This window comes from Buteo buteo, chromosome 3, assembly GCF_964188355.1.
Source record: "Buteo buteo chromosome 3, bButBut1.hap1.1, whole genome shotgun sequence".
Classification (NCBI taxonomy): Eukaryota; Metazoa; Chordata; class Aves; order Accipitriformes; family Accipitridae; genus Buteo; species Buteo buteo.
The window spans coordinates 58,764,630-58,780,593 of NC_134173.1; the positions used below are offsets into that span (position 1 = coordinate 58,764,630).

At 40.8% G+C, this 15,964-nt stretch overlaps 1 protein-coding gene across 2 annotated transcripts in view; it reads right to left on the reverse strand.

Annotated features, from left to right (window-relative positions):
- The window catches only part of RSPO2 (R-spondin 2), a 110,389-nt gene that overhangs the window by 55,328 nt on the left and 39,097 nt on the right, over window positions 1-15,964 (reverse strand). The gene's annotated exons all lie outside the window — the stretch shown is intronic.

A 15,964-nucleotide genomic window follows, 5' to 3' on the forward strand; every position in this document is an offset into this window, starting at 1 on the left:
AAAATAAAGGTAGAGGCAAGCAGAGACCAAGCTGTATCAAGTTTACCAGTACAACGTAAGTAAAACCCAGGTGCTGAATTCTAGTTTGAAGCTGGGAACATAACCACACAACAGCAACAAAATATAAGAACATCAGCAGCCTGATATATGCAGCTGGAATATATATATGTCCATGGAACTCCAGCAACCACACTAATGCAATTTCTGACTTCTGAAGAGAGCAATATTAAGAGTAAAGAACTCTCTGCAGAACAGGTACAGCACTAGCAACCCATAGCTCTCAGGGTTCTAGAACAACTGTCGTCTTGCAGTCTTTTCTTGGTCTTTCTAATGAGAATGTCAAGACAACTATTTGGAAAAGAAGAGTAGCAGTTCTTATAAGAGCCTTCTTCTGCAAGTTTCTACCCAAAATAGGCTGAAAATCATATGCACAGACATTACAAAAGGAGGGCATTTAGTGCAGATTACCATTTTAGGCTACCAGCTGCTGTACCTTCAATTCTATTCTCTGGTTTTGTTTTGTGTTTTCTTTTTTTCTTTTAAATTACTTGGCTGATAACTGCAACACAAACTTTAGCGGCATCACTTTTTGCCCCTATGAGTTTTTAGTATCCTGCATTTCTGCAGAGTTGCAGAACACTCCCTTGTCCCCATGGGCTGTCAACTCCTTCTCAGGCGCTGAGTCAGCACAGCAGGTTAGCAGAGGGAGGATGTCTCAAGACATTCCTGAAACCAGCATAACTTAACAGGTCTGCTTTAAATATTAACTTGGCTGCAGGACTTCACAGAAATTTGCCAGTTCAAACCTGGTTTACTGGAAACAAAAGAAAAATATTATGCAATAGAAGGAAAGTGTCTTTGGGGTCTCAAGCTTTTAGTAGAGGCCACCCTGTGAGCAGCTGGACAAGGACTATGTTTAATTGTTCTATTTTAAAGCATTTAAAAGTATTCACACCCTAACATAGTACTCTGGTACTTTTATCTTGTATGGATGGATAATTGAGGTTGTTCAATGGATGACTTCACCAGCGGAGCCAGGAAAAGAAAAAAGGAAAAGCCCACCACCCGCCGGAACCAGTAGCTGATAAGCTTTACTCTCACCTTCACACATCTGCACACCACATTCCCACTCCCTCTCTGCTCCCGTTCCCCACACATGCCTCATCAAGTTCAGCACGACAGCATTCAACTCCGATCTTGTACAAAATAATCCTAGTGGGTGGCAGGCAGGATGAGAAGCCAAGTGATCCAGTGTGAAACAGCTCAGCCAGTGGGAGACTTTCTGAGTGTTGGAGTCCTCTGGCACCAGGCTCACCTGGTGAGACCCTCTTAATGGGAATAGCATCCTTACCCTCTACAGTATATGTACGATTCTTTGGCTGTTAACCCTTTTGTAATGACACACCCTACCAGACCAACTGCCTTATACTCCTACACAAGTTCCCATCTCCTGTTGCCCACAAGAACTCAGATATAACTTTTCCTACGGTTCATCTTGCAACTATTCTCATTCACAATCCAAATCTTCAAAGACATACAAGAAGAGAAACAAACAGATGATGAGCTAGGCTTGGATGCATCCCTCATCTCACTGTCGGCAGGGATTGCCTATCTGTAACCACATCAAATAATACGTGACCACGTACTCCAAAACAATTGTTGCTTAACACATGGTAGGCAATCCTGTAGACTTCTGAATCCCCTTTTAGTCTCCTTGCATCTCACTCTCAGTAAATCTGTACCTCCAGCTTATTCAAGGTTCCTCACAGAAGCCCGTACCATAAGAAAAGAATTAAAAGGAGCAAAGCAAAAGTAAAGATGTGAGATGCCTGTATTTATTCACCACTCAAAATGTTTTTTGGAGTTTGAATCAGCTGAAGTCAGGGTCTCACAGGCAGTATGTTTATGATTGTTACATAGGGCCTGCCAATTGCTGAACAGCATGGATATAGCTAAAGGTGACTATTCTCAATAGCGTAGCTTTGGGAGGAGGGATTAGGCTCTGGAGCAGACACATTTGTAGTATCCAGGTAAGTCTCATGTCCACCTTCCCTCATTGACCTCCATTAAAATTCAAGACTTCTTGGCTGCAAAACGTGTCTCAGTTTGACTCTACTGTCCAACTTTCCTTTATCTATGACTGCCCACATGTTACTCTCCTCAGGTACCTCTTTTTTCTATTTCTGGCAAGATATCTTTGTCGATAACTCTTTGTTCTGCAGGCAAATTTAATTATGCTGACCATAACTCTGTCCCAACATACTCTCACATGAAAAGGAGCTAACAGCATAAAATGATCCTCCATTATCCTGTCTATCCTTTGTTTAGGAGGTGGACGGCACATCTTTCACAGCTTAAGGTCAACATGAGATATATGAAAGAGTTCAATAATATAGTAATTTTGTAAGAAGTTGTGTATATTTATCCCAAAATTTTAACTTGTGTGTAGGTTCCCCAAACCACGACACCTAGACTGTCCTTCTTTATCTCCTGAGCAGCCTTAACAAATTATTTGTAATTTCTGTGACGGTATTTTTTCCCCTCTTATAAGAATGCTGAGACTCAGTTCATCAGAACTTGTAAACTGCTCTGAAATCCTCAGATATGAGGTATTATAGATGTGACACATGTATTGTTACTTAAATGAATTGTTATTAAACTCACACATTGAGTTTGGATAACAGAGTTCAAGATGGTCACATAGTGATGACCTTCCCTGTTGCCCTCCTAGTTACTAAGTTATAACAAAAACCTAAAAAAGCATCAGATATTTTTCTTTTCTTTCTTTACCACACTAAGCAAAAAAAAAAAAGAAAAAATCACTGAAGAATTATACAATGGTAAGGTGAGATAATATGATTTGTATGCTGTAATACAGAGAGTAAACTTTATTAAAGAATCTGAAAACTTCCCATTGTGTTGCTTAGTCACCAAACTGAATAATTTCCAGGTATTTTGCGTACGGTAAGTTATTCTGAAGTGTGTTTCACAGAATTGGTGTTCTTCCACATTGTTGTTGCTTATATTCTTTTCAGAGCTTCATGGGAAGCATACTGACTTCTGTGACCTTTCTGTCAGTTCAACCTGTCCCAAAGCAGGGAAAATCGTGATATGCTCTACTATTAAATTACTTGGACACTGAACATATACTTTCACAAATCAAATACTGTAGCACTGTTTTTGGTGTCACACAGGTATGTCATCTTGAAGATACCAACTTAACTTTCTCTTTTTGCCCCTACGTACACAGGCTATAATTAAATTCTACAAAATCCTCCCTTCCCCAAAGTCTTCCCTTTCCATCTCGGTTTCTTAACATAGAAAATACAATGTATTCTTATCACATACAGCTTTTTCAATTCTCATATAATTGCTCTTTGAAAGAGGAAGTGAACGCCTCTGCATTCAGCAGAAACATCTATACAATTCCTTTCGAATTTCTTCATAACCTCTTCTTTTTCCTTCTGTATTAGACTGCAAGAAAAAATTACAGGCTTACAAAACACAGTCAATCACATTCCAAGTTACCAGTTCCATCATGCGCAATGTAAAACATCACACTACTCATCTCTATTTCGACCCTGCCTGGAACACCCTCCTCAACTCTGTGTGCCAGGCAAGGCAGGTTTCCTCCAGCCAAATCCCTCACGGAAACTCGCTCCTTCCACAAGGCCCACAAATGTTAACCAGTGTCAGAGCGCTGCTGTCGTCACATCATAAAACCGAAAATGCACACATGCTCTAAGTTAGCACCATCCTCTGGGTCTCAAAGCGCATGACTGCGCTGGCTGTCTGTTAAGATTGTAAGGTCCTTGCAGCACAAGTAATGTTTTGTACAGCCACATATGCATGTACGCAGGTGTGAACACCGCACATAAACACAAACACACAACTTTATACAGGTAATGTATTTTTTATTCCTTCTGGTTGCTGCTTCTACAGCTATACTCTAGGGCATCTCTACATTTAAAGAAAAAGCTTTTACAGACTTGGTTCCCTACATTGAGCTTTCATTTTAAATCTGGGATTAAATTTGCCAAGTTTGCAAATGTTACTTGAGAACACAGACTAGTACCCAAACACTGAACGAAACATGTCTGAACTCTAAGGGTGTTCAAAGTTTCATGGTTTGGGTTCATATCAAGTAAAATCAAATGTCAGCTAATTACTTTAACTCTTGTCTGGATCAAATGTATTTAAGCCATATTGCTGAAGCAGTTTTAAGTGAATTGTTATGACTATTTGAAATCACAAGAGAATCAACAGTACAAAATGAGTCCAGCCTGTTCCCCACAAGAATACAAGTTGTTCTGTAAGCAACAGAACTAAGAGCGTTTGATTTTCAGTGATCTTACTGTTTTGCAGCCCATACCACAACAACTACTAATTTGTGTCTTTCTTGGTATACCCACTTGTTAGGTGTCACAAACCTCTTTTGAACCTGGTGCTTCAGCTCACCACAAGAACCTGGAATTTTTACACTTCTGTAAAAACCAGGCTGAAATGGACAAATGAATACAAAACCAACTGGAGGAAGAGGAGGGCCTGGCAGAGAAACAAGCAGTAGAAAAAGTCATTACCTAAATATAATTTCTTTAGAGGGCCTGGCTAACATGCTCATTATATTCTTAGTATCACTTGTTGCCTGGTCATTGTGTCTCTATTTGGCAGTCTTTGGTCTTTTGAACTCTCTGAAGCCAAAACCCAGGCTTAATGGTACAATGGCCAGCTTAATGGCACTCTTGTCCTAACTGGGATTGTGGCCACATAAGTGCTGGTAATTGGATTTTAGTTCAGATTTAGCAGGAATGTCTCCAAGACACTTATCACTATAAACATGAGGTGTGCAGACGGGGCTCAGAGGAGGGGAGCAACTAAAAGACTACTACAAGCTGCACTTATTGCAGAAAGAGCAGATTTCATAATCCTGAATTCAACTAATGCTATAAAGATATCCCACACAGATCTCAAGAAAACCAACTAAAATACACTCATGTTTGGCATATGTCTTCAGGGTACCAAAGAATGGAACAAAGAAGACAGCCTTACAGATACACCAATATTACGTAGTATACCAATGTACTAACACTGTAAGACTGCAAGGTTATTATAGTTAAAAGCCATCTGATGGGCTATGAACAGAAGCTGGCCAAGAAAAATACCTATTTTTCATTAGAGCTTTGTGAAAGCAAAAGTAAGTTTTGGACAGAAAACTTCAATAACAAAAAAAAAGGGGGGGGCAAGGGGAAGAATGACTAGCTTGATTCTAGTCATTGTCTTTAAGAGAATTAAAAGATTCAAGGTCAAAGGGGATTTTTATGAACAATTAACCCAATGCCCTGTATAAAACAGCCACAGAACTTGTGCTTTACTAAAACATATGATTTAAGAAACCATTTGATCTTGATTTTTAAATTGTCAGCGGTAAGGAAACCACCACAACCTTTGTTAAGATATCACAGGGGCTAATCATTCTCACTGTTGAAAATCTGCAGTGGAATTTTGAACTTCAAATAGCAACCACTGAACCTTTTCATATTTTTGCCTGCCAGACTGTTAACAGTTTTTCAATGTTTTTTTCCCCCAATGCAGACACTCTGATCAGGTCAAGCCTTAGCCTTCTCATGGGTAAGATAAACAGAGCAAGATTCCAGAATGTCTCACCGCAAGGCAAAGTATCCAGTCCTTTGATCAATCCCTTACCATTTTATCAACATGCTTAGGGACACCAAAAAAAAGAGCTCAGCAATGGGAAAGCGATTGTACCAGTGCCAAACACAGAAGTGATATAACCTCTCTACTTTTCCTAGATATTACTCTCCCAAAACATTCATGTGTTATGTAAAGTTTTTTGACCACAAAGACATTATTTCCCAAGTACCATGCTGCTCTGGGCAGGAAGTAGCCCTTTTTTGGAGTTACGCAGGAGATCCCCCAGTGCTATCTTTCTCAGGACGCTGGGTCTTAACCACTTCGGATCATTTTCTCTGAAGTTGTCCACAACTCAGAAAACCCACAAGTTCCCCACGCTTCCTCTGAAGACAGACTAACTGCAGGGTGGCATTTCACTTCAGTGAGTTTGGTATAAATCTCACCAAATTTACGCTCTTAAGTGAACAATTTTGCCTGCTTATTATGAAACCATTTCTTCACTTCCTTTGGAGGTCTTAATTATATTTTCAATATCACAGTTTTATGCTTAAGCTACTCTGTAGGCTCATTTCATTCTCTCATTGTTATAATATCCTTCTGATTATTCTAGTCTAGGCCTCAGAAGACTTGTCTTCATTCCATCTATATTCAAAAGACAGCGGCCTTTTAGTCCACTTTGAAATCAAAACATTTTACTTTTGCTACATGGCTATCCAGCTGAATACTTCCAGAATTTTCTGTACTCTTTTCCCCACCACCATGGTAGGGAGAATCACTTTGAAGATCAGCTAGATATTATTCTCCTTCAGCACCCTGGCAAGTCTCAAGAAATCACCCACATATTGATATTTTTTGCAATATTTATTGACTATAGGCATTATCAGCATTGCATACTGACTACCAAATTCAGAAGCCTACTTTATCAATAAAACGACATGTATGTTTCAGGATGCCTTGGTTGCTTAGGTATTTTGAGAACATTACTGACTTTCTTACCTCTGTGGCGGGCAGTTCAGCCCACCTGGAATCTCAGCCATCTTTCTTCATTCAACCATCTAGAGCTTTTAAAGGCATCTCTCATAGTTTACTGTCTGGATACCTGCTATCAACTGGAAACATTTAACTCCCCTTGTCTTCTTCTGTCTGCTGTTCACAGCCTACCAGTCCTCACTTGCATTCAACAATACTGAATGCTGCTTCCTCCTCCTACTTCTGGTGTGAATCCTCCTCCACAATTTCTCTGTTCAGTTTCATGGGGGACATTTCCTCTCTCCCTGAAAATGGAGCAGCAATGCTTCCTCAGTCTGGTTGCTCAGACCTCTTCCATTTCCCCAGTGTTTCCTAGGGATGGTATTTGTCCTTCCAATCGAGAAATCCAGCACTGTCAACAATTTACATTTTATGCACAGGAAGTCCCTTCTGGCTACTGGATAGGAAAAAAAAAAAAAGGAACATCTGTTGCAGGTCACAAACACCATTCCATCACCTGCCATCCTAAAAATCAAGTACAGAAATAGACACAGAGAGGAAAATGTCCCACTCCCTGTTCAAATGTCCTAGGAAATACTAGCTTTTATTGATGTTTGCTGTTCATAGATTCACCAGTTTTATGCTAGGTCTTCCTGCTGTCACTGACAGAGTAATTCAACACTCACACCTGAAACCCAGGGGATAAAAGGTCCAAGCATCACAGCCACAAAGTGCAGGCAGAGACGAAAAAAAAAGGTAAAAAAAATAAAATAAAAAAAGCCCTCTTCCCTTGTGTTCATGCATACAGGCCAGCTACATAGCCTGTTCAGAAAAAAAAAAAAAAAAAAAAACAACAACCCAAGCCTTACCATTGAACTGGTTCACAAATACCACTCACAGGTCATCTGTTCTGAAGCCTAACTCCCCCAAATACTTACATTTGGTGTTCAAAAGTCTTACATGATGCACATTCATGTGCATGTTTCCAATCCCACTTCTGAGTTATAATTTATAGGCCAATCCATTTCAGCTATAGTAACAAATTGCATTAGACCAACAAATGGACCAGCCATTTCCTTTAATCCTTTCAAGTTGGTGATTTGTAAAGTAGCTGCTTTAGTTGTTATCATGCTGAAAAGAATACCTCCAAGATGACCTCTGTTTCATCTGCTTATGAGTTGCTAGAATGATGCTTTTTTAGGAACCCTGTAGTCTAGCAGTACCGAAACATGGCCAATACATGCCCATCGCTATACTGTTTGCACAGCTGTGGGCAGTTTTATCTATTCCAAATCTCAAAATTCTTTATCTTACTTGGCATCTTCAGTCTCTGTAAAAATATCCATGAAATAAACTTTAAACAAACTTCCATCAGGCAGTTTTATGATTTAGGATACTTTATAAGCCCCAGATAATTTGGTTAAATTCTGGTAGCTTCATGTGTTGTAACCTCAAGCAATTCCAACCATAAAACCCAAGAGGATTTATGCAATACTTTTGAAGGATAATTTGTCTTCCAGTTTCTCTTATTTAGATTTTACACTAATTACACTTTCAGCTTTTTACAGGTCTATAGAGTAAAATATAGAAATCCCCCAAAGCCACTACTTCAAAAGAAAATCGCATCTGAGATTCTGGGTTGTTCCCCAAACCCCAGCAATGCAGACACAGAGGCAAAGCTCCACAAGTCATTACCTTTGACAACAGCACAGATTAATTACATCTGATGAAACCTGCATAAATCAATTGATGGGACGGAGACCAGACCCCCACTCTGCTCTACCCCTAGGACCTACTCCAATGTCTGGCTCCCTCCAGCATGCCCTTCATGCAGTGGCAGGGCTCTTTTGTCTCAGTGGCACAGCAGGCTGGTTTCAGCAAAGGGACATCTACAGCTCCCTCCCACCAGGTCACCACTCTGTCCCTCACCAGCCACAGCTCTCCTGCAGCCAGTGAAGTACAGAAGAGCTGAGCCCAGCTGCTCAGCATGGGGAGCTCTGTGCCTGCACAGAGCCGACCTTAAACCATCTACAGCAGGAATCGGGAATTTTCAAAACCCATCGCTGTATTCTCCCAAACAGGCTTTTGAAAGTCACATTCCTCAGCTAAGGCTTTATCTCTTTTTCACTTATATCTGCTATATCTCACCTACATATGAGGCGCAGGAGCTCCTTCTAGGTTTTGTATGTAGGCAGAGGGAAGCAGGGAAGACAGTACGCGACAACCCCCACGTTCCCGAGCTTATTTCAAGTGGAAAGTTTATTTGCCTTCCATTGAAAATAAATCGCACTGAGATGCACAAGCAGACACTCAAACAGAGGCTGGTAGTTCCACTTCTAATACAGAAGAAATAGTTGTGCTTCTTCCAGAGACTTACTATACCTTGGACCAACTCTTTATATATGGTGTTAATTGGGAAGAGAAACAAAAAATAAAAAACAAACGCTCCTTTACTTTCCTCGTAACACCACACTGCTGGGGAGGCTGGGTCAGTGGAGTCCACACGGCAGTGTATTTCTACCCCTCAGGTGATTAAAAGTCACTTGGACACCAGTCTCAGACCTTTCCATTTCAGGTTCCCATGCTATAGTCATCCAGAAATGCACAAGTTGTCACTATCAATTACAAAATTGCACAGAAATGCACAGGAATGCATTTTCTCCATGTATGTATTCTGTGTGGCACTATCTGATGGTACATTCAACAGCAAACTTCATCCAGCACATCGCTGCTGCAAATCAACATCTGGGACACAAATCCTATTGGAACAAAGTCCCAGGCATTTATACAAATTCTTTTTTTTCCAAGCCTTTTAATATCTAGAATATTTCAGCTAGCTGCTGTGAATAAGATTCATCTCTAGCATGCAGGTGAATAAACAGAGATTTAATTTTTTTGCCTTTGATGGCATGTTTGCTTTGTCTTCTATTGTAAGTTATAACTTTTCCAAGCACCAAAAACTGCAGGGATCCAGCGCAGAAGCATTCCAACAAAAACACAGTTCCAAACCCAGATCCACCCAAACTGCTGAAGACAAAACATTATTGGAAGCACTAAAGCTAAAGAGGTGAAGATCCAGAACACTCTGATTAAGACACAAAGTACAAGGAGATACAAGAAGACCTTATATACGATGCATATTTCACTTTGCCTTTTCATCCTTTTACTGAACAATTCCTAAAAAGGTAGAAAAGATTGAGGAACAGAAAAAAAGTAGTTAGAGAAGGAGCTCAAGTCTTTCTTTTCACTTCCTGGAAGATTAAATTCAACATATTTTAAAGGTGATAGATACCAACTCTGGACCCTGAAGCTAGATAATCCATACAGCAATTCCAACAGAAATAAAGAGAGACAAATACTTTATAGTTATTTTCATTGTTATATTAGGCACCACTAAACTAATGACTACATGCTTAACTATTGTTTACTATCACATTTTATTGCACAACAGGAACTGGCATGTAAAGGAAATGCCAAACAAATAAATATTTGACTGTGATTGTAAATCTGTAACAGTGAAGAGAACATGCCTTATTTCTCCAATTTACAAAGCAGTGAACTCATTGGTTAGTGTTTCATAAATACCAAACTTCTGAAATGTTGAACAGCACGTAAATGGAGCTTTTTGCCTTTTTTTTTTTTTTTTAAAGAATATTACTAAACTGAAAAGTACAGAAAGTGATACCCTCTAAGAAAGAAAAAATGTAAGGTTTAGATAGCTGGGAATAGTCTGGAAGATTTAATGGCCTCAGACATAAGGAGCTGAGTAGGAAACTTTAAAATGCATGTAAGGTTACATTCACTGTAACGTAAGTTTTGCAGGAGAAATGTTGTACAGGTCCTCACATTGAGCAAAAGCTAGTTCCGAGCAAAGCTTCAGTGGGGGTCTGTACAAGCAGATTTGCCAGATGTCCAAGCCTGATGGAAGCAACCTGGGTTTCAGGTTAGGCATTAGGTTGAGAATGAAGCTTGGACCACACAGAAGTAAAATTGCTCCCCACAGTACTGCAGAGGGCCAGGCTGGTAGTCTCCAGGTAGATACGACAAGAAACTCATTAGCGTATTGTGTAGACACAGCACTGCATTTCCACAGCTAGAGCAGCTGACAGAGAGTAGTTACTGATTATGTTTGCACTAGAAAACCGATAGCACTTACAAGGTCCCAGCTGGGGTACTGGGGCTGAATCCATTTCAACTCTACTGAAGCACGAGGCAGAGAGGAGATATGGTTTCCTCCTTGCCCAGGAAAGAAATTCAAAGCTAGATGGATGCCGTGGTTACCCCAACAGCTACCCAGTTTCAGTAAGTCCAGGACTCCAAGTGGCATCACAGCTCTTCTGACCAGGTCAAGGAAGGCACAGCCATTTCAAGCCCAACTGGATAAAGCCCCAGCTAACCTGGTCTGGCCTCAGAGCTGACCCTGCTTTCAGCAGGAGACCAGTAAGGGAGGTCTCACCGCCTGCTTGGGAGGTCTCTTACAGATCGACTTTTCCTGTGGTCCTATGACCTGCATCTGAAGCATCAGATTTCATTTCTTGCTTGAAGAAGGAGGCAGCTTGAGCTACATGAGGTGCAACGCACTTCTGATGGAGGAGGAACAGGTAACAAAGCACACGGGGATATGGAAAGTTTTCTGGATGTCCAGATATACTCCTTTTCACAGGAGATCCCGTGGAGAGAGGCAACAAGTATCAATGAATGAAATGGAAACAAAGCATTTTGGAGATGTGCTGTAATTGCAAATAAGGGAACCTAAAGGATATCTTCACAGCTGGAAGTATCCTTTCCCTCACAAAGTGAGCCATCTTAAGAGAAAAAAGCTCAACAGAGGAAAAGACCTATAGGTAGCTATGAGCTCAGCTCAAATTAGAGTAAATGCAGGAAAGCACAAGACAATATCCACCATTGGCCAAAATGACTCTGATCCCACCCACGCCCCCTCATTTCAGGAGGTGAGACTCTGATAAGCAGTGATGGGGACAGTATTCTCCATCAGACAATTACCCTTTAGTGTCACACACACAGAAGTACAGCAACTCCGTGCCCTATAAAGTTTACTTACAAGACTAAAACTGGTGGACTTCCAGCCCTCCCAAGACACCAGGATAAATTATTCCTTAGCCGTCAGCTATCAGAAGAGAAAAATAGCATCCCAGGAAACTTTAGCATTGGAGAAATCTATTATGAGATATGTCTGATATGAGCATTAAAGAACATTATCTAGAGTTTCTTTAAGAAGCTGGGGTCTTTTTTATTTATAAAAAGCACGACACTAGTGTGCTTATTATGGGGCAATTCAAAGTTAGATTAACTATTAAGACAAAAAACAGATAAGTGCTGATCAAAAATTAGCAGTTGACACTGTACCTGTGAGGTTTGGACTGGCTACGTTTCTACTGTACAAGCAGTACATAGCATAAGCCAGAAATGTGATTATTGGAAACCTTGCAAGGGCCAGATTTACCAAGCTTAAATTACTTGTTGGCATAATTGACTGGAAACAAAAATTAGATATTGGAAAGAGTTAAAATTGGTTATTGTTTAAGGATATTCTACTGGATGAATAACAAGCCATAGTACCACAAATACCAAAACAAACAAACAAAAAGTATGGCAAAAAAGACCATTCTGACTGAAAAAAAAATAAAATATATGGAAGTAGTATTAAGGCACAGCTTCAAAGGATGGAAAAACAAGGTGTAAAAAGCAAACAATCTGTTAGAAAATAGAGATAACTGACAAATAACCTAAAGGGATCAAATAAAACCCAACCAAAAAAACCAACCCCACCCCTCTACACCCTCACATCCCAAAACTCAACAGTGAATAGAGACCAGAATAACAAACCATATTTCTAACACTTAAAATAACAGACAGAGAAAGCAAAAGAGCATAACAGTTACATCTCGTGTTTAGAATAAAGCAGGATGTATCCACCCAATGTGATAACACAGCTGTAATCAAAAGTTTGCCATCCATACAAAAGGAAGCTATGCAAGACCATTTGCCAAAGAGAAAAAAAATGTAAGCAACTATCACTGCCAGTCAATTGCTAAATGCATTACCTTAATGCTTCCCTCTATTTTTTTTTTTTAATTTATTTATTTTTATTTAATAAATGCTTGAAGACTGAGGAAAGCCCAACAGCTCGGAGGACAGCCTATGTACCAAACAGGGAACTACAAACTGATTCACCTGACATCAATTCCAGGGGAAAAAAAATGGAGTCTTTAAGAAGTGTCACATCACTGAGAAGTAGAGACTAAATATAAATACATACATATGTAATAAATAGAATAAGCAAGGGTTTGGACCAAAATAAACTGTTACCCTCTATGAGCATGGGAGAAAAGAAAACTGATGGTGAGTTATACTTTGATTTCTACAAGTCATCTGACCTAGTACAACATGACATTTTGATTTTAAAACCCAGCTCACCAACTAATCTCTAAATGTCCACTGTATTAAGAAAGAATTAATGCTTACCAAAGAAGCTCCAAACAATACACAAAATCTTTGCTGACACAGTCTCCAGATGACAAAAATTGATGGGTAACAAGTCACCAGAAGGAACCATTACTGGCACAGTCACCTCAAGTCTTGACTAAACATTTACAACCTAAAAAATGCAGCTGAACAAAGTACCAACCACCCAGGGGAAGGGAGGGAGGGGGTCCATCTTGCTGATGCTGACTGGAAGCTGAAGTTAGGCTTGAACTAAAACAGGATGTGTCCTCCATGTAACTAAACACTGGAACATGCTACCTGTAAGACGGAGGCAGGGGAAGAAGGGCATGGGAAGAGGTCCGGACTGGCTTGAGGCCCTTGTTAGGGAGACCACCTCTTTCTTCAGAAGTCATATGCTTTCATGGCACTTCTGGGAAAAAGTACTTGCCCCTGGAAATATCATGCAAGCACTCCATAATACATGAATTGTGAGTGTCTGTCACAGTTTGGATCATCAGTGTGCTTTTATGTCAGGAATCCATGTCATCACCTATAGACTGAGCTTTGCTCCACATGCCAGAGCAGTCCTGGAGCTGCATTTCCTCCAAATCAACCTGAACTGGAAAATATGCTCCAAGTGTACACCTAACATTCTTCAGCAAGTAGCATGCAGCCAGTTCACAGAACCAGATTAGAGCTAGCCCAAAGTAAAACCCTGAAATCCATAAAGCATGGACACCAGGTCCCCAGAACTAGTTGTTTAGTTCTACAAATGCACCCCACTGGACCTCATTTCTTGCTATTGTAGACATGGCCAGTGAGTCTCTCCTGATCCCAGGTAGGGATGCCCAGATTGCCCTCAGTACTCTCATGCCTGTTAAGACATTAGTTATAAATCACATATAGTCTCACACTCCAGGGCCCAGCCACTAACCTGAAAAGGCTACCAATTTTAATATGCAACTGGCAGATGTAGTCACCCAAGAATGAGGGAAAACTATTTTTCTTCCTCTGAATGATCAGAGACTGGCCATAACTAGGGGCAAGTAACTTGCTCAATCAAAACTCATGTCTAGTTTGTATAAATCACCCATACTCAGAGTCAAGCTAGTTAACAGATTACATTCAGAAAGGAATTTTCTTCCATCACATCAGCATAGACTTGCAGCATGTGGCACTGTTTACCTACTGGGACTGCCTGAGCAATTTTCGTTTAGTTAATGCCTCACCTTTCCACGGACCTGAAGTGTTTTGCGGCTGCTTGGTCACTGCCATGGTCTGTGACACATAGTTTAGTAACCTGTGAATTGAAGTGCTTTGTGCCAGTTTGAGTGAGTCTTTAGACTACACACATCTGAGTAAAAGGTAATAATACTTGGCAATATATTATAGTAACAGTCCTTCCTGATCTTAAAAAACAAATGAGGATATGCTAAATAAATCAGTTTATTTTTTATTCCCTTTTATTATAAAGGCTGTACCTCTGAGAGGAGGAATAAACCACTCCAGTGAGCCCTCAGCTTAGGATAAGACACACCTAGGTTCAAAGAATAATTCAGCCACAGTTGTTTTCATGACTTGGGCAAGTAACTTAGCTTTTCTTACTCTGAATTCCTCATTCTTAAAATTGAGATAATAGCACTTCACTATCTCAGAATAAAAGGAGTGCCAATGCCTTAAAGTAAGAAGTTACATAGGCCTATATCTCACTGAGAGAAAAAAAGAAAAAAAAAAGAGATCAGTTCCATTAAAAAAAAATGGAAAAACTTCATTTCTGAAGTATTTCATAGATATCATTTCTGCAAAGTTCTCCCCTCAGCCCTCTAAACACTTCATCCTAGAGACCACCAGAGGTAAAAACTACATAAACCACTGAAAAAACAGGTAGTGAAAAATGCAGACCAGTATTTTCAAATGAGACACTTGAAACCTGGCAGCTAAATCACTGTAGAATTGCCACAGAATGGTTTGGGTTGGAAGGAACCTTTTAAGATCACCTAGTTCCAACCCCCCTCCCATGGGCAGGAACACCTTCCACTAGACCAGGTTGCTCAGAGCCCCATCCAGCCTGACCTTGGACTCTTCCAGGGATGGGGCATCCACAACTTCTCTGGGCAATCTGTTCCAGTGCCTCACCACCCTCACAATAGAAGAACTTCTTCCTTATATCTAATCAAAATCTACCCTCTTTCAGTTTAAAGTCATTACCCCTTGTCCTATCCCTATACTCCCTGATAAGGAGTCCCTCCCCACCTTCCCTGTAGACCCCCTTTAGGTACTGGCAGGCTGCTATAAGGTCTCCCCGGAGCCTTCTCTTCTCCAGGCTGAACAACCCCAACTCTCTCAGCTTGTCTTCATAGGAGAGGTGCTGGTTGTGACATGGGGAGCAGTTCGGGCTGCCTTACTCAGCTCCAGCATCTCTTCTGGTGTGACAGGTCCTTCCCCTCCAGTCTGCAGCGCGGTGAAGTGGTTCTGCAGGGGCACCTCAGGCTTCGGGGTGTACTGGGAAGTCTCCTCCTCCTGCTGGTCCTTCCCGTTGCAAGCTTCCATTCTTGTGCATTATTGTCCCCTCTTTTGCGTGTGCCAGTGGGGGAGTTTTTGGCTGTTTGATCTCGGGTCCACTGCAGACTGTGCTTGGAACCAGCTATCTAACTCCTCCTCATCCTCCCTGATGTTACGCAGCCAATTCTCACCACCTTCTACAGCTCAGCCACCTGCTGCGGGGGGTCCTCCGCCTGGGCACAGCTTTTGCAGGCAGGTCTAATATGCAAACGGGTTTTTATTTTCAACACTGCTGTACGTTAACAGACTTCAATCTTTTCAAATAAGTCAGCAGGAGACAAGACTGCTTCAGTTATGGGTCTCCTGGTACAGTTTTCTGAATGGTAAATATTTG